The sequence below is a fragment of the Balaenoptera musculus genome, chromosome 4 (genome assembly GCF_009873245.2).
Source record: "Balaenoptera musculus isolate JJ_BM4_2016_0621 chromosome 4, mBalMus1.pri.v3, whole genome shotgun sequence".
In the NCBI taxonomy this organism is placed as follows: Eukaryota; Metazoa; Chordata; class Mammalia; order Artiodactyla; family Balaenopteridae; genus Balaenoptera; species Balaenoptera musculus.
Window position 1 is genome coordinate 39,676,090 of NC_045788.1, and position 18,529 is coordinate 39,694,618.

Here is an 18,529-nt window from a genome sequence, read left to right on the forward strand (position 1 = left end):
CAGTTTTTTAACTGCCATGTCTCTTTAGTCTCTTTTATTTTAGAACAGTCTCCCTGCCCTATTTTGCTTTTCAAGATGTTGATTTTCTTTAAGAGTCTGGTTGTCTTGTAGAAGGTCTCGTGTTCTGGATTACTCTGATTGTTTCCTCATGATTACATTCAGATTAAACGTCCTTGACAGGAATACTCCATAGGTGACATTATGTACTTCTTATCCCATCATATCAGGAAGAGCAGAACACTGGTTTTCTGCTGGGCTGTTCACTATTTGTGGAACTAAGTTTGCTCATTTGGTTAAGGTTGTTGCCAGATCTCTCCTTTGTAAAGATACTTTTCCCCTTTGGAATTAATAAGTAACTGTGGTGATACTGTGAGACCATGTGAATATTCTGTTTCCCAACACTCTTTCACACAATTATTAAATCAGAGGTTGCAAGCTGAGTTTATAATTTGATTGTTTTTCATTTATTAGCTGGCATTCTACTCTAGAGAAAAGCTTCCCCTTCTTTTTCCCCTTTTTCTTATTTGTGTGTTATCATTATACTCTCATACATTTTCGTATGCAATATGGTATCACCCACTACTGCCATTGTTCCCTTTGATGCTCCTACTGTCAGATTTGGCTTATGGACCCCTTCAAGACGGGCTTTTTTTTTTTTTTTTTTTTGACATGATATTAGCCTTTCTTACTTTCTGACACAACAGAATTTTTCAGGCTTACTTTGTATTTTCTCTGCCCTGACATGGAGTCAGCCATTTTCCCAAGGAAGGCTGTTTCTTTTTAGAGGGCAATGGTATTCAGAAACCAGGATCTGAGCTCTAGGTGTGCTCATTTCTACAGGTGTATGTCCTTGTTTCTAAGCCTTTTCAGTGTACATACTAGGAAACACACACACGCACACGCACACAGAGGCTTATTTGATACTTCCAGTTTAAGTCCAAGAGCACCACATTCCCCAGTCTTCCCTCACAAAACACTAATATGTTTAGTGATTGTTTGTTTGTATCTCCGTCTTTACCCATAATGAAAACTCTGGCTCACAAAACACTAATATGGCTATTAATTTGATCTATCCCATAATACACACAAAATTGTTTCAGAATTACATCACCGATACCACTACTAACTACAAAGCTACTGTAAAGTCCAAAATTTCTGTGCTATTCTTCTTGTTCTTAGAATATACCCGACTAAGAACATGCAGTCATAGTGCTGTCCTCAAAAGTTACTTGAATTTATTTTTTCTTTCCCAAGATGTCAATTTGATAAGCAATTAGATTCGTTTGTTTCTGTTTTTATTTAATCTTAGTGTTTGTTTATTACACCCTTAAGTTTATTTTTTGAATATGTAAAACATTTAAGAAGTTTTAACTATTGAAAAAGGTATACTCAGACAAATCTTCTTCCCATAATTTTTCCCTCCACTCTATTTACTCCTACACCCTAGATGGAACAATTTTAAATAATTTCTGGCTAATTCATCTGTGTTTCTTAAAAAACACACCTGCATGCATATTTTTTCATGTGTATATGAAGTAACTCCATATACATTCATAAGATCTTCCTCATACTAGACATTGTGCTCTAGGACCAAAGAGAATGTAAAGATGAATGGGACATGAACTGTGGGGGGGCAAGGAATTGTGATGAAAAGATTTGACATGTATAACTTTTTTTAAAAAAATAAAAACTTTCTGATAAGAAAATAGATGGACTTGTAAAAATCCAGAGAAGTCTTTCAAGAAGAAAGAAGTGGTCAACTGTGCCCAGTATGGCTGAGGTCAAGGAAGATGAGGGCAAAGAACTGACCAAGACGGGGTCATTGGTGACCTGGACAAGAGTGGTTGCAGAGGGTGATGAGGATGAAAGACTAATTTGACTGGAGTGGATTAAAGAGGGGCTGCGAGGTGAGGAAGTGGAACATCAGTACAGATGTCTCTTCTGGAGGGCATTTCAACAAAGCAGAGCAGAGAAATGGGGTTGTAGCCTGAGGCAAACTTGATGGTAAGGGAGCTTTTTTGTTTGTTTTTTTGTTTCCAAGAGATATACTATAGTATGCTTGCATGATGGTGTGGCTCCTGTAGAGAGGGGAGAAATCAAAGGTGTGGGAGAGAAAAAAGACAATTGCAAAGCCTTTGCACATGCAGGAGGAGGTAGGATCCAGTGCACAAATGGACCGGCATTTAGCATAGGCTTAATAAAAATGGTGAGCGATGGACTCTTTCCTCAAGGTGATCAAATCCAAAGATGGGTGAAGCACTCACCAGAATACAAACAGCACCATATGAACTGTCACTTCATGAATACAAGAACTTAGAGGAAGAAGCAGCACATTCTCAATGATGAGGCTTCCCAGAGCAGGTGGCGTCTACTTGACCTTCAAAGATGAAGAAGCGAGGTGAAGGATTCGTAGAGAGAGAAAGGATATCACTCCAGCCTGAGGAAACAAGGTGAATAAAAACAGGGAGAGATGAATTTGCACTATCATTTCACAAAACTCTTATATTCACTACAGCCAACATCATACACAAATAAGGTTTTCTCCTAAGTATTTGGGGCTAAAGTTTATTGATAGCACTCTTGACCAACAGCTACTGGAGGACGACCACAGTTTCTGTTCCTATCTCTAAATATGTCATTGGTTGGCCCTGGAGAATTTAGTGTGGAATCCTCTTCTTGTTCTCATTTACAATCTCTGGATTTCTTGACCACATTACATACAGTGGATGCTCTCATCCACCAGAGATGGGAAACTCCTCCATCGACTGGTGGAGAGAAACTAGTAGATTATTTAAACCTTTCAAAGTCTCAGTTTCCTCATATGCAAAGTGAGGGTGGTAATACCTAGCTTTTGGAGTCTGGGGAGGATTAAAGTTGACAATATATAAGTGAGGTGCTTACTCCATGCATGGAACAGAATATATGCTCAGTAAATGGTTAGCTAATTTTGGTACTAATTACATTGATAGTTACCATGTATGGAACGCTTATCATGTGCCCAGTACAGGTCTAAGTGCTTAATAGGTATAAATTCACTGAATCCCCACCTCATCTTAGGAAGTAGACGTTTTCATTGCCTCTAGTTTCGCAAATGAGAACACTAAGTTTAGCAAGCAGCAGAGCTGGGATGTGAGATGAGGCAGACTGGCCACAGAGTCCGGCTTTCCATTCACTGAGCCACGTTGACTCTCTCATAGTGGATAGAATCACACCAGGCCCGGGACCAGATCCATCCGTTATCTCAGATCCATTTCCCTTATGAACAAGGAATCCAGAAGTAAGACAGAAGAGTTAGGAATTGTTATGTCCTCCACAAAGATGAGAGCTGGCAAGAGGCTTGAAAAATGATCCACACATTTTATTGACATGCTTTAGTTTGACCAGATTTCCTTCACTCACCAGTTATTACTCTATAATAAAATGAAACTTACTTGTCTCATTTTGCAGTTAAAAATTTACCATTATTCAAGAGTAGGCAGAAATGTCTAAGAATGTATACACCAAAACACTTACACAAGGCTGCAAAGAAATATGAACAAAAATATTTATTGTAGTGCTTTTGATAATATTCAAATATTAGAAACAAGCCTTTAGTAGTAGTTTAATTAAAGTGTGGTACAGCCATTCAATACTGTATAGCTCTTAACAAGGACGAGATGGATTTAAAGATGAGGAAAAATTCTCATATGTAATGTTAAGTGAAAAAACATGAAAAAGCATGCAGAACTCTGTGTCTAATTTGATTCTACTTTTGAAAATGAATGCAAATGTTAGTATATGCATAGAACAAAATCTAGAGAAATAAGCAAGAAATCCCTTAACAGTCTTTGCAAGGAAGGAATAACAGACAGCTTTTGACTTTCTAAATTATACATTTCTGGAGTGTTTGAATTATTTACAAGCACTTATTCACTTTTGATATCAGAAGAAAACAATGTATTGTTTAAGTAGGCAGAGAGGCAAAGCCTGTCAGAAATGGAGCAGGGAAAGCTACAGCTCTAATCCTCTAGTCTGTTAACTGCTGCTTCATTTCCTGGCAGCAGAGTTTTATGACTGGCTGGCTCTCAACGCATTCTCCTGCCAACAGGACATTGGCGAGCAGGGACATTAGAAATCTTCCTTGAGAGAACTCTAACAAAAGCGTAAGAGGCATTCAGCTTGGAAATATGGCCAAAGGGAAAAATCCATAAAATCATCCATGCCCCGAGCCTACATCCATGGTAGGAAATGCGGCCATTAAGCCATTGAAAGGAATTAGGATCATTATGAAATCACACTGGTTTGGCTCTGGAAAAAAGGAGAGACATTAAGTGCAGTTCATCTTTAGAGAACTCCCTTCCCGTCAGGCCTCCCAACCTACATAACCATAAAAGCAACGGAGATAAGATAAATAATGGCAAGAATAGCTAACACTTTAACAGTGATCCACAAATTTCAGTCTTTCTCATCTATCTTACACCACATTGTGTGTCTTCCCTTTCCAAAAACTCTGGGAAGCAGGTTTTTCAGAAGAGGACGCTACTAGTAAGTGATACAGGGGAACCAGAACCCAGGATGTCTCACACCCACTAGCAAAGAAGATCATCCTGGAATTAGCTAGAATCATGAGTACTATTCACTTCTAAGCAAATGTATCTCTTCCTGAAGATCTAGATAAACAATGCATCCATCAAAGAAGAAAGATTGATAACAGATAATGCAGAACGTGCACGTGCAAGGGAAACCGAGACCATGAATGAAGCCGTAGGTAAGGTGGTGCATTGGTCAGCCTAGCTTCCCCTGGATCTTAGAGAGCGCTTCAGAGTACATTTGGGTGTGGTGACAATGCTCTGGAGGGTCTCAGTCCTATGGGCACTTGGCATTGTGCCCTCTCTATTCTGTCTCCATGTCAACCATGCCACCACCAAAACGGACCCGACATGCAGTGAGGAGAATGGGGACACTGGGAAAGCAACCCCTCCCCACCCCGTCTCATTTAGAGGGCTGCGTCCTCCTCTCCTGGGAGCCAGGAAGCTGCCACCATGACCTCTGGAGGCCAATTTTGTTTCACAAAGGCAAAAATTAAGTTGGAAAATCATTATGCAAGTTTCTCAAGGCGATTCTGTGACAAAACCAAAAGTAAAATTCACCTTTTCTCAACGCCAACTTCAGACCTCAAAATGGAAAGGATTGAGGACTTGAGACCAGCCCACACCTCATTTTCATTCCCATTTTATGTATGAGCACAAATCTCACCACCGTTCTTTTTCTAATTCACCACCCTTCCTTCCTTTTTCACATGGAGCCGAGTTCATTACTCTATTAAGCCAAAGAAGGTAGAAGGACTAAATAGATTGATAAAGTAAGGTCGAGAGAGAAATGATTCAAGTAGTTTGCAAAATAGCTGGGTATCATATTTTAAGACAACATTGTCTCAATAATTTTAATGCCTTACTACAGATACAAAACTTTAGTTTTTAGAAACTAGAAAAATATATTTTATTCTCAAGTCCTTGGTGGGCTCTTTACAGAGGAAGGCTTTTCCCTTGCCAACATTCCCAACTAAGGCATCAATGCATCGACAGTCAGTTTGAAAACAATAATAAAAATTATACTGAATCTATTTCTCCAACGTGAACCCAGGTTTTCTTAATGATTTCTTTCCACTAGCAACTGGGACAACCTGAAAACAGAGATGCTGAGACATGCTGTCTTAATAGATGGAGACCAGATTCCTCCATAGGCAAAATCTATGAGCACGATTTTGAGCAAGAGCCATGGATCACCAAAATGCATATGTACATTTACAAAGTGGAATACTATGCAGCAAAAAAAAGGATGAAAATGCTGATAAAGCTACAACATGAATGAACCTCAAAAACATCATGTTAAGTGAAAGAAGCTAGTCACAAAAGACCACATAGTGTAGGATTCCATTTATAGTAAATGTTTAGAATAGACAAATCTCCAGAGACCAGAGGTAGATTAATGGCGGGCTGGGGTGGAAGTGAGAATCAACCGTAAGCAGGCACACGTGATCTCTTTTTTTTTTTTTTTAGGGAAGGATTTTTTATTTATTTATTTATTTATTTATTTTTGGCTGTGTTGGGTCTTCGTTTCGTGCGAGGGCTTTCTCCAGTTGCGGCAAGCGGGGGCCACTCTTCATCGCGGTGCGCGGGCCTCTCACTATCGCGGCCTCTCTTGTTGCGGAGCACAGGCTCCAGATGCACAGGCTCAGTAGTTGTGGCTCACGGGCCTAGTTGCTCCGCGGCATGTGGGATCCTCCCAGACCAGGGCTCGAACCCGTGTCCCCTGCATTGGCAGGCAGATTCTCAATCACTGCGCCACCAGGGAAGCCCCACAAGTGATCTCTTTGAGGTGATGAAAATGGACTCAAACTGGATTGTGGTGACAGTCATGCAACTTGCTAAATTTACTAACATGGGTTGAGCCACTTCAGAGAAAATGACATGCATGGCATCATTTTTGTAAAATTAAATGTCCCAAGGCTTGCCACAAAAGAGCCCCCAAATAGCAAAATTCCAAATTTCTCATTTAGCAAAGCTGACTACCATCTTACCTATTTCCCCTTTGCTTGCTGAAAGTGACCTTGATTTGTTTACTTTTTATGGAAGTTTGCTATTGTCTAAACACTAGAGTTTCACTTGAAGTTGGCTGCAGAATAATTTACTTTGGGGTGGTCAGACGTGACATCCAAATGTTAATCCACATAGGGTCAAATTTACTTAAACCATGACATTCAATCCAGTTTTTCTCATTTGGCTAAAAAAGCAATTCAGAGGTTTTTTCCAGTCTTACAACATTTATGGATAATCCTTTTTTTTCTATTTTACATATAATGTACTTGTATTTCATGAAATCTGAGAGTACCAATTCATCCTTTCCTTTTAAAATATTATGCAGATGGATGTATGTACAAGGATTTCAGTCTTGTGGGTAGCAACAGATATTGCTCATAAATAGGGAACTGGTTAAATAAATTATTATACACCCAAAAGTGGAATAAATTACTATGTAGTTATTAAAAATATGGAGCAAAATCTGTAGGAATTGGTGTAGAGCTACCTACAAGATATATTAAGTAAAAAAAATATGTGGAACAGCATATTATTATGCTACCCTTTGTATTTTGTCTTTAAAAGAATATATACATAAATGCTGTATATGCTTAAGTATCTAAGCACAGATACTCCAGACTGGTAAGAGTGTGTTCTTTTAGGGAAGGGAATTAGGTGCCTGGAAGTTTGCCCTGGTAGGGCTGCTGACTCTTCAGTATATATTCTTTAATACTGTTGGAATGTTTACCATGTATATTTATCATCCATTGAAAAAACTTTTCACGTTTCACAGCTTTACCCCTACATTTGGTAAACCATATCTAAGTTAATATGTTTTTAAAAAAATGGAATTCAAATACTTTAACTACTTTTGTCCAAATACAATAACAATGAAATACAATAAGAACCCTGACCAAATTTTAATATAGTTAAATAAGATTGTTGTTTGAAGGCTTCAATTTTTCCACCTCTAATGCAGAGCTATTATTATGATGAAGACTGACAGAATAACATTTTTAAGATTTTGTAAGATGCAGAATCATTGAGACGGAGTTTTGCAGGGAAGGCTCACCCTTGGATAGTTGTAAACTAAGTTCAGCTGCAAAAGCAATAGATCTCTTTGTACTGGACGTTTGTTACTTACTGATCATTGGATCATTTAGGTTGAATTGGACTTGGCTTATGGTGATCAATTATGTCATTTTGTATTACAGGACCAAATTCTTTATAGGATCCTTGGGGACTAAGTTTAGCATTAAATATGTTTGCAGCAGCAAATTCATAATCTGCCTGTCAATTCATTCCACAGCATAGTCATTCTCCTATACAATTAATTTAGCTGAAGAAACGTGATAAACATATCTTAAAATTGTGATGGCACATTACAGTTTGCTTCATACTTCTACGTATTTTATCACATTCAACCCTCTTAGCAACCCTGTAGGGGAGGCAAGAGAGACATTATTATGTCTGTTTCACACACGGTCATAGTTAAATCACCCAACCAGGAAGCAGAGAGCTGAGATTAGAAGCTGGGTTCCTACAATCCCTTCCACCCAGTTATACATATTGTACAGTATGTACGTGAGAGTTCAGAAAAGGGTGTGTTTGTATATAAAATCTGTTTTGTTATATTAGAACATAAAGACAACGTGCTAACTTCATCATTTCTGTTTTTTTCTGAATGGAATTCACATAGACATTGTTTCATTTGTTTTTTGAACTTACTTTGACAATGATATTACCTAAATTCACATGTGTAGCCTAAGAGTGTTCTTGTGCAATGGGGACCACTTATCTTCATAGTCTCATTTATGCCTCATGGATTTGTGTGGGTGTTGAAGAGAAAAATCCAAAGAAAGAGGAATGGGAAAAGATTTCTTTCTATATTTAAATATAAATAATAGAAAGAGGCTGAGCTAAGCTATAAATAATGGTGAAGTGAAATGTTCTCTGGAAGATCCATGGCAATAGCATTACTGCTGCCTGAGAAATGTGACTACTTAAAACTCTGGTTTGGAAAACCTGTTCATTGTAATACAAATGCTTTTCTATTGTTATTATTACATCAGGTCATTGTCCTGAAATTTTCCAGGCTTACAAGTGTAATAATTGGTTTTGCACATTCCAGCGATTCAAGATGTATGGTTTTTAATATGTATCATGTATTAGGAAAAGCAACTCAGGCTATCCTTTGGTGTGTTGCTCTGGATTGAGGTGGATTCTCGTTATCTTTGGCAGCAGGTGTGAAGACATGTTTATTATTTTAAACACTAACCAGTTAGTATGACAGAATATTATTAGGTTCAAATTACCATCATTATTATTCTTACACACATTAATAAAGGCATTAAATAGCACATCCAAGACCAGAATCTGGGAACTCGGACAATACCCAAGGCATTGAAGTGATTTTGTTGCAGTATTTTTCAAGATTTAATGAAGTTAAAAGTAATTTAGTTCACTTTTGGACATTATCTAACTTGTTAGCAGAAGAAATCACCTAATCTGGAAAAGGAAAGTGTCACAATTTTGTGTAAGTGCTGAAATCGCATGTCTTCGTAGCTTAAAAGGAAATACTTGCTCACAGCAGAATGTTTCACATCCCTTTTATTTGGTTCCAACTTGCAGAGTCATCTTGCTTCTAAAATGGTTTCAGAGCTGGAGATGGGAGGTTTCCAGGCCAGAATATATGTTTTTACAGAATATGTGTTTACCTTTTTAGAATTGAACCCCAAGGGCCGATTGTGTAACTACATTCTAAAACTTTTTGTTTCCATCAGATATATTTAGCAAGACTTAGCATCTGTTTGAAGACTCCACAGGAGTTATTCTAATAATCATGCGCAGTGTTAATAAATAACTTCCGCCCCTTCTGTACAGATGTTCTGAGAATGCTGCAGGGAAAGGGTGAAAGGACAGCTGAGGTGGACCCATTCAAGTGTGAATGAACTCCTTCCACTTTTATTTTCTATTCTTCAAGATTGATTTAGCTAATCCAAGCTAAAGGAAAGCTAATTACTTTGTGTTTGAGTTAATGTGGGAGTTTACATTATATTCTGAAATGTTAACTAACATCTGAGATAAATATTTACTAACCTGTTATTGAACATTTACATATATAGATATACAATATACACATACAATTGTATATTATATATAACTGTACATATACGGCTTTTATCCTGGGAAATGGGTTATAGTGAGCAGGGCTACGACAGGGAAATATTAGCCCTGAAAAAAACCGGAAATATTATGAAAATATAAATTATCAGAGCCACAACATGCAAGAGATCAGAGATAAAAGTACACACGCATAAAAGAGCATGCTGGGCTTCCCTGGTGGCGCAGTGGTTGAGAATCTGCCTGCCAATGCAGGGCACACGGGTTCGAGCCCTGGTCTGGGAAGATCCCACATGCCGCGGAGCAACTGGGCCCGTGAGCCACAATTGCTGAGCCTGCGCGTCTGGGCCTGTGCTCCGCAACAAGAGAGGCCGCGATAGGGAGAGGCCCAGCGCACCGCGATGAAGAGTGGCCCCCACTTGCCGCAACTGGAGAAAGCCCTCGCACAGAAACGAAGACCCAACACAGCCATAGATATAAAAATAAATAAATTTAAAAAAAAAAAAACTGCTAAAAAAAAAAAAAAAAGCATGCTGATGTTAAAAACCAGGTAACAGAGGAGATCAGAAACCCAGGTAGTTAATTCATCATTTAAGGGGAAGTCAGGTACTAGAAGTTAAGCACTAAACGTTTGAAAGCCAGGGCAGGTAGGTATGAGCCAAGACCCACGGGACTAGAGCAGGGGCTGTAAATCTAATTCTGAGGGAAGGTCTCCTATACACTCCCCAGGAAAAATGGGAAATCTCCCACTCAAAGTCTGTGATCCTTTGACTGCCAAGTAGACTTATGATCACCTAAATGAATTTTGTTACCAAGATATATTGGATTATGCATTATGGCCATTCGCCTATGATTTCCTAAGCTCAGTTCTCTTTCTTGGTTAGTAGCAAATGAGCAAATTGAAACATGCTTGGGGACAATCGGTGTGTTTAAATGTCAGGAGATAAGCACCCGACCCCACACCTCAGAGGTGGAACCGAGGTGCCTGTGTGCTTGCCTTGCATGAGCCTGAGGAGGTTGCTATAGAAATATGATCATATTGCTGGGATCATTTGTGTGTCTAATAGAACTTGAATTTCAAAGTCCACAGGAAGCACGATTAAAAGGCCTTTCTTTGGCTTGCTGCGTGTTTACAAGGCAGCTACTTAATGGATCAGACTGCATGGGTCTAGCCACCTCTGAGAACCTGGGCAGGGAGAAAACTGACATTACTGGCACGCTGGTGCTTGCTCATGATAACAAGAAGGAGACTGGAGCTCCCAATACTGAGGATAAGGGGAAGCTGAGGGAGCATTTACAGACACAGAGCTCAGCCTCTGTATGTGGGCAATAGCGTTGTTTCCTTCTGTCACTGGGGCCTGCGGCTAGAGCAGGGCTCACCCTACAGATTCCAGGTGGAGAGTTGTTGAGCGCTAAGGGAAGGGGTTAATCAGAGACGAACAGAAATGGGGAAGGAGTTGGTGGAGGGCAGCAGGACAAGTCTGGTGTGCAGAAATCCAAAACACTGGTGAGGTTCCCACATCCAAGTTGTAGGATAGCTTACATATCCAATGTGAGGCAGGCAAAGGGCAGAACAGAAGCAAACAGATGTGTCAGGATTGCGGTTCTGAGATGGAGCCCTGTGTCTTATCCAAGAATTGTCTCATCCCAAGACTCTTGGGTTATTCCTAGCCAAAAAACTATTGCCTCCACATGAAGAAAGAGCTATACTTCACCAACAAGAATGGATTCTGACAACATGTATTTATTGGAGTTTATTGATGTCAAAATATGTCAGATACCCAGGGATCAGCTTAAGACAAAAGGGGGGGAAAAAATGTCCGTATCCATTCCCATCAGCATCCATAGGAGTTACAGCTAAAAGAGACCTTGGAGATTTCCTAATCCAGTTCTTTTTTTTTCAGATGTGCAGTTGAGGTCCGGAATGGCCGAGTGACTTGCCTGAGTACACACAGTGAGTACTGGCAGTACTGGTGCTGGAATTTGCATCTCCTGACATTCTCATCAGTGTTCTTTCCATCACTCAGGCTTTTAATATTCACAGAGTATTGTGGATGAAGGAGTAAGTCTCTGGGGCTTCAGCAACCAGAGTGTCATAAATTCAAAATCTCACAGAAGGTCAGGGCAACACCCCTCAATGGTAGGAAGTTGAATGAGAAAGAAGAGTACTGAAAATTTAGCAAAGACAATTTGTATTTGCTCCTGGAAAGGCGGATGTGATATACGGGATGCATTAGAGAAGTGTTCAGCTGGAAGTAACAGAAATCCAAGCTTTGAGGCCTGAAATGAATATGAGGGTATTTTTCTCACCTGACAAGGTGTCTGGAAATAGGCAGCTGCTGGCAATGGCTTAATAGCTCCACAAGGTCAGAGGCAGCTTCTCTGTAATTCTCTCACACTGTCTCCTGGTCACAAAACGGCTGCCATAGCTGCAAACACATATCCAGACAGGAACTGTATTACAGGCCACCCCTAACTGCAAGGAAGGCTGGGAAAGCAAATGTTTAAATCTTCCAGTATTTATATACCTGGGCAGGGGAGGAAGTGCTTAGAATGGGTGTTGGGCTGGGCAGTCCATAAACCCTGGACGGCAGGTGTCAGCGTGTGCTCCACGGCTCCACCCCCGTGGCAGACACTGCTGATCAAACAAGCTTGGAGGTGGCCTCGAAACTCTTCCCCACAGAGTTTTCCAAGTGAGTACTACCAGTTAGTCAAACCAGGCTCATGAGATGAAGTCTATTTGCTCTCCCTGATTTTTTTCAGTTTTCATGGCAACTCTGAGGTCTGACAAGAAAGCTCTTTTAATAAAGATAATAATGGAGTTTATATATCCAAATCGTAGACACACAGAAAGAGCCGGTCTTTGGTCCTGTGTCTTTGTTTTACAGTTGAGGAAACTGAAGCTGAGCGTGGTTAGGGCTCTTAATCACAGTCACACAATGCGCTAGTTGAACGTGGTCCCTTACCAAGCAGCTACCTTGAGAGGCTTTCTACTTATTCCGGTCTTGCTGACAGGACTCAGAGCATCTCTGAAATTCCATATTTAGAATGTCTCTCATTTAGTTAATGAGCAGCTAACACAAGAAAATTTAGCTCTTCTATTTTGTAGATGCCTTCTGTCTTCTTCCCCACCCTCTGCCCCCACCAGCGAATGCTGCCCAGCTCACTTACTCATTAATTCAACAAAAATGTGTCGAGCATGAGTGCACTGAATCCACCGTATGACTTGACTCCAAATGGCTCTGGCTTGTTTTGGAAAATCGAATCCCCTCTTGGTCCTTTATCTTCAGCTGGCCATCTCCGTGTCCCCCTTCCACCCACTACCCCCGACCCCCATCACGCTAAGGACTGGTTCATGACACAAGCTGATATAGGTAGTTAGTTGTTCTAGAGTCAGTACCGCCCAATAGAACTTTCTATGATGTTGTAAATGTTCCAGAATCTGTGCTACGTGCAGCACTTACAATGTGGCTAATGTAACTGAGGAACTCAATTTTTTAATTTTATTTTAACTAATTTAAATTTAGATAGCCACAGGTGGCTAGCGGTCACCATGTTGGATAGCACAGTTTTGGCTCTTTCCTCCATTTCCTCCCAGACTCATTCATCCTTGTCTCCCAGATGCCTGGCTCAATCCCAGCTTTGATGCATAGTTCTCGCCTCTTAGAGGCCCCTTATGGTTGCTTTGACCTCATTTCTTTTCTGGCTCAACTGCACCGTTCTAGTTTTGGCAATGAGATTCAGAGGGAGATGTTCTGTGCTCTAGCCCCAGGTCTGTGGACCCTCATGGATGGTCCCCTTCTGATCACCACACACAAGGGGACCAAGAGATTCAGACAGTTCCTATCCCACTAGAGACATTCAAAATAATGTCCTGAGGGTTATTTCCCCTTTTCACTGGGGAGTCATGAAGCTAGAAACTTGCCCCGTGTCCTGTGATGGCTCTATCCCTGAGACAGAGCTTAACGTACTGCAACAAGTAGTCCGTGGAAGTTTTTCCCTCTGTACACACAGCACACTTGGAAAACAAGACTGGACAACAATTCCTATTATTGACACTCTGAAGCACCTCAAATAATCGGTCACTCACTAGAAAGAAGCAATACTTCCACGGTACAGCGACGCATCTTTGGTGCTTTTAGCGGATGTGTATTGTCTGGAGGTGCAGAGTTCTGTCACCAGCCATTGCTGGGCTCCAAGATGCGGGAGGCTGGAGCGGCGGCGTTTCTGCCAGGATGTATCTCCTGGAGCGCTCATCTTTCCTAAGCAATGCAGCGTGATGAACAGCGAATTAAGAGGAAACAAACCGCTTCCCTTACCTCGGATAGGAATGTGGCCTCCCACGCAGAAGACTTTCAGTAGCAAACTTGTAACTATGAGCTGGTTTGGACTGAAATATTTTCCTGCCCCTGGAGGTTACCTAATAGCTCAGAGATAACCTCTCAGATGGATAGAGGCATTGCTGATAACAAAATTACTAAATTCTCCAGGACTTAGTTTAAAGAAGGCCTCCTTCTAGGCAGGAGACACGCCCAGTGGCTGCACTGGCTTTTGGGGCTTTCATCCTGGAGAGAGCAGAGAAGACTGGGAGTGAGGAGGAGGAGGGAGGCTAGCGTTCATGCGGATAAGCCATTTTCCCTCCCCACCCTAGATGACAAAGAGAGTGGGTACTGGTTCGTTACCGTTCCTTAGGGACTTCTGGTTAAAAATTGAAGTTAAGAAAGGAGGTCCCCCAAACACTTTCTCATAAAGTTTGGGTTTTATTCCAGGAGGAAAAACTGATAGTCTTGGTTGCTGGGCCCCCAGTCTGCCCAAGTGCTTGCATATTGGGCAAAGAACACTGGGGAGAGGTGGCATGGTAGATGCGATGGGCGGGACAAGAAAGATCTGATCCAAGCCCTCAGGCCCCAGTTTTGGAAGCTAGGGAAGGAAGAGGAGACTGGAGCTGCAGGGGTACCAGATTGCTGAGCTTGGAGCATGGCGGTCTACACAGCTGAGGAGCATGGGGGGGAGGTGTGTCTCCCAGGTGCCACCAAAGCCATGGGTTGATCAAGTGCCTTGGGAGCAAGGGGCTGCTGACAGTGGGACTGGATCAATGGTGACAGCCATCGGAAAGGGGACCAAACCTCCATGCACCTCTTGCTTAAGGAAACGGCTTCCCCCCTCTGCAAAGCACGGGGGAAAGAGGTGAATGGCAAAGGGAGTAGATCACCTACTGCCACCACTGCAGGCTCCTACAGCCACAAGGCAACGCTGAGCTCAGGCAAGGAGGAAAGATTTGAATCAAGTGTGAGGGTGGAGTTTTAAAATGAACAGGACTGAGTTTTAATAACTGGGTCACATTATTTTAATAACTGAAATGATGCAGATTTAGAGTTGGACTGAGCTGATATTAAGGAAGCCCTTGATCCGGCAGCAGAGCAGAGATGGGAACAGACGTTGGGAAAGTAAAGCCATTGCACGTATGCACCCGCACAGGTTGAATAACCAATCACTAAACTGGTTACACACTTAACTGGCGTTGGGGTGCGGGCCCTGGGTCTCCCAGCCCTGAGCGGAATGCTGCACTTACCAGCTGGGTGCCCTTCGGCGTATCATGTGAAGTCTCCTAGTTCTCAGCTTCCTGTTTGGAAAGTGGGGTTAATACATCCTATGTCATACAGTTATGAGACTTACATGAAATCATGCCTGTACACATTCAAAATAAAAAGAACATGCTTTTTGCTGTTTGCTCCTCCACGTGTCCCCTTCCTGTTGCACCTCCTTCATCTCAGCTCCGGGGTAGTTGCCTCCTGGCCTGTCCTTGACTGCGAAGGTCCTGCCGGCTTCCATGTCATTGACCTCTGATGAAATGAGGTTCTTTTCTGCCTCGGGGTCCTCCCAGGCCCCCGCTCCATTCCACACTGGATCGGTTTTCCCTGTAGGCCCTCAGCAGTGACCACCAGAAGCATCTTCTTTTTATCTCAACAACTTTCCCTCTTTCCCTCGAGTATCCCGAGCCCCTGAGTTAGCGCCTTCACTCAAGGACTTGCCCACTTCCCTGAGGGACCCTCTGGGAAGGGCCGCTCCAGAACCCCTTCCAGGCCACTGACTCTTCTCAGCCATGTTAGCCTGGAATAGCTGGGCCAGCTCAGCACAGAGCCCTGCCAGCAGACATTTTTATAAAACTGAGATATAACTTATCTACAGTAAAGTGTACAGAACATTTATACAGCCGGATGGATTTTTATGTAGGTATACACCGATGTAACCACTACCTAGGTCAAGACTTTTTTTAAATTACATCACCCCAAAAGACTTCCCCATGCCCCTTCCCAGCCAGTGACCTACTCCCCCAAAGGAAAGGGAGGCTGGGATGAATTGGGAGAGTAGCATTAACATATATACACTACAATGTGTAAAATAGATAGCAAGTGGGAAGCTGCTGTATAGCACAGGGAGATCAGCTTGGTGCTTTGTGTCCACCTAGAGGGGTGGGATAGGGAGTATGGGAGGGAGACGCAAGAGGGAGGGGATATATGTATACATATAGCTGATTCACTTTGTTGTAGAGCAGAAACTAACACAACGTTGTAAAGCAATTATAATAAAGATGTAAAAAAAAAAAATTACATCACCCCAAAAGACTTCCCCATGCCCCTTCCCAGGCAGTAACCTCTTCCCCAAAGGTAACTAGCATTCTGACTTCAGACACCACAGGTGTGTTTCGCCTGTTCTTGAACTTCTTATAGTACATAGAACCATACTGTAGGTCCTCTTTCGTATCTGACTTGTTTGGCTCAACATGATGTCTCTGAGTTTCACCCTCATTGTTGCGTGTACCAGTGGTTTGTTCCTTTTCCTTGCTGAGTGGTACTCCACTGTGGGAATATACAATTTGTGTGTCTGTTCACCTTGATGGCCATTTGAGTTGGTTTCCAGTTTGGGGCAATTATGAAGAAAGCTGATGTACACATTCACATAGTGTGTTTTTTGTAAACACATGGCACTCAGTTCTCTTGAGTAAATACCCAGGAGTGAAATCAGTGGGTCCTGCGGTGGGTGTTGTTTAGCAGATACAGCGGCATTTAATGAGTGCTATTTGTTGGAATAAATGAGCGAATGGGTGAATGACACTTCAGTGCCACGGAGTGCACAGAGGAACCTATGCATTTGGGGTTAAAAAGGGTTTGTTGCAAATAAAGACTTTTCGACAGGACTGGCAGTGGTTTCAGGGCAGAGCGTGAGGCTTTGAGGGGCAGGAAGGGAGAGAAGTTCCACCAAAAGACCCCCGGGGAGAGGCAGGCCAGAGCTGGAGTGAGATGGGGGCTGGGAGGGGGTTTCACGCAGTGCTGAGAGCAGGGGTCTGGCGCAGACTTGTGACCCACGCACATCCGAGCCCACAAAGAGAGCGATAGAATATGCTTCCAGGGGTTTTCTGTCATATTTCCTAATTGGTTGCCTTCACCTTGGAAGTCTTTAGTCATAAAAGCTTTAGCCGCCCAAACATTACCAGTTCAGCCCTATGGGTCAATGGATCAGCCCTGTAACCCGCAATGAGCGCAGCTGTCAGTCAAGGCTGCCCTGGGGAATACAATGGGCCCAGAGCCCTGCCCCCTCCCTTGCTGTTCCCTCTGTGACACCTCACTCAGACACGCCGTGCCACCCCGCTTTCTCCAAGCACCACAGGGCCTGCTCTCAAATCCCTCAATCACAGCTACACTCGCTTCAGTATTGGCAGTCCTCCCCCATTCCCAGGAGTACCGGAGTATTTTCTGAATTTCAACAGGAAATTGTGGGAGCGGGTAAATGGATTGTGATTAATGGTGGAATTTCAGACCCTGGGCGGAGGGGAAGTTTGAGGAAAGAACAATGGAGACACCCAGTCTCCCCAAATCGCTCCTGCTTTGCCTTTGCCTGGGACTGATCCTGCTGAGAACACATCTCTGCACTTCCGGGTTTACTATTAGACTTAAATTTAAAATTTTTAACCTGCCTTCCATGGCTCTTACTTAACTCCAGGCCTTTGCCTCCCCGCTCCCTTTATTCTGGCCACACCGGCCTTCTCTCTGCCCTCCACACCCCAACTTCTTTTCTCAGGGAGTCTGCAAACATGGCCCCAGCCTGCTTGCACCCTCCCACCTCTTGCTAATTCCCTTTATTCCTTCATCTCACCAGAGTGTCGTTCCTGGCCCTCCATTTTGTGTAAGGTCCCCCTCAGAGACTCATGTGTCCCTTCCAGCTCTTACAGTTCTTCAGATTTTGAAAGTTACTTGTGTACTGCTTGGTTGATGTCTACTCCGCCACGGGAATATAAAGCCATGCGGACACGGGTTTTTACCGCCTAACTCGGGTTGCCATACCGGATAAACACTTAATCTAAGCCTATAGCATTAAGGACGTGAACAAGTGGCCTCTATCCGCCCCCATGCCTTTCATTATGACTGTCACTGTGAGGCAAAGTGGAACATCATTATTGTTCCTATTATTTTTTTTTTTTAATTTTATTTATTTATTTATTTATTTATGGCTGTGTTGGGTCTTCGTTTCTGCGCGAGGGCTTTCTCCAGTTGCAACAAGCGGGGGCCACTCTTCATCGCGGTGCGCAGGCCTCTCACTATTGCGGCCTCTCTTTCTGCGGAGCACAAGCTCCAGACGCGCAGGCTCAGTAGTTGTGACTCACGGGCTTAGTCGCTCCGCGGCATGTGGGATCTTCCCAGACCAGGGCTCGAACCCATGTCCCCTGCATTGGCAGGCAGATTCTCAACCACTGCGCCACCAGGGAAGCCCTGTTCCTATTATTGATGGACCAAAATCTTCAGTTGTGCTATCTAAATTATTCAAATTTGTTGAGGGAAAAAAATGCTACA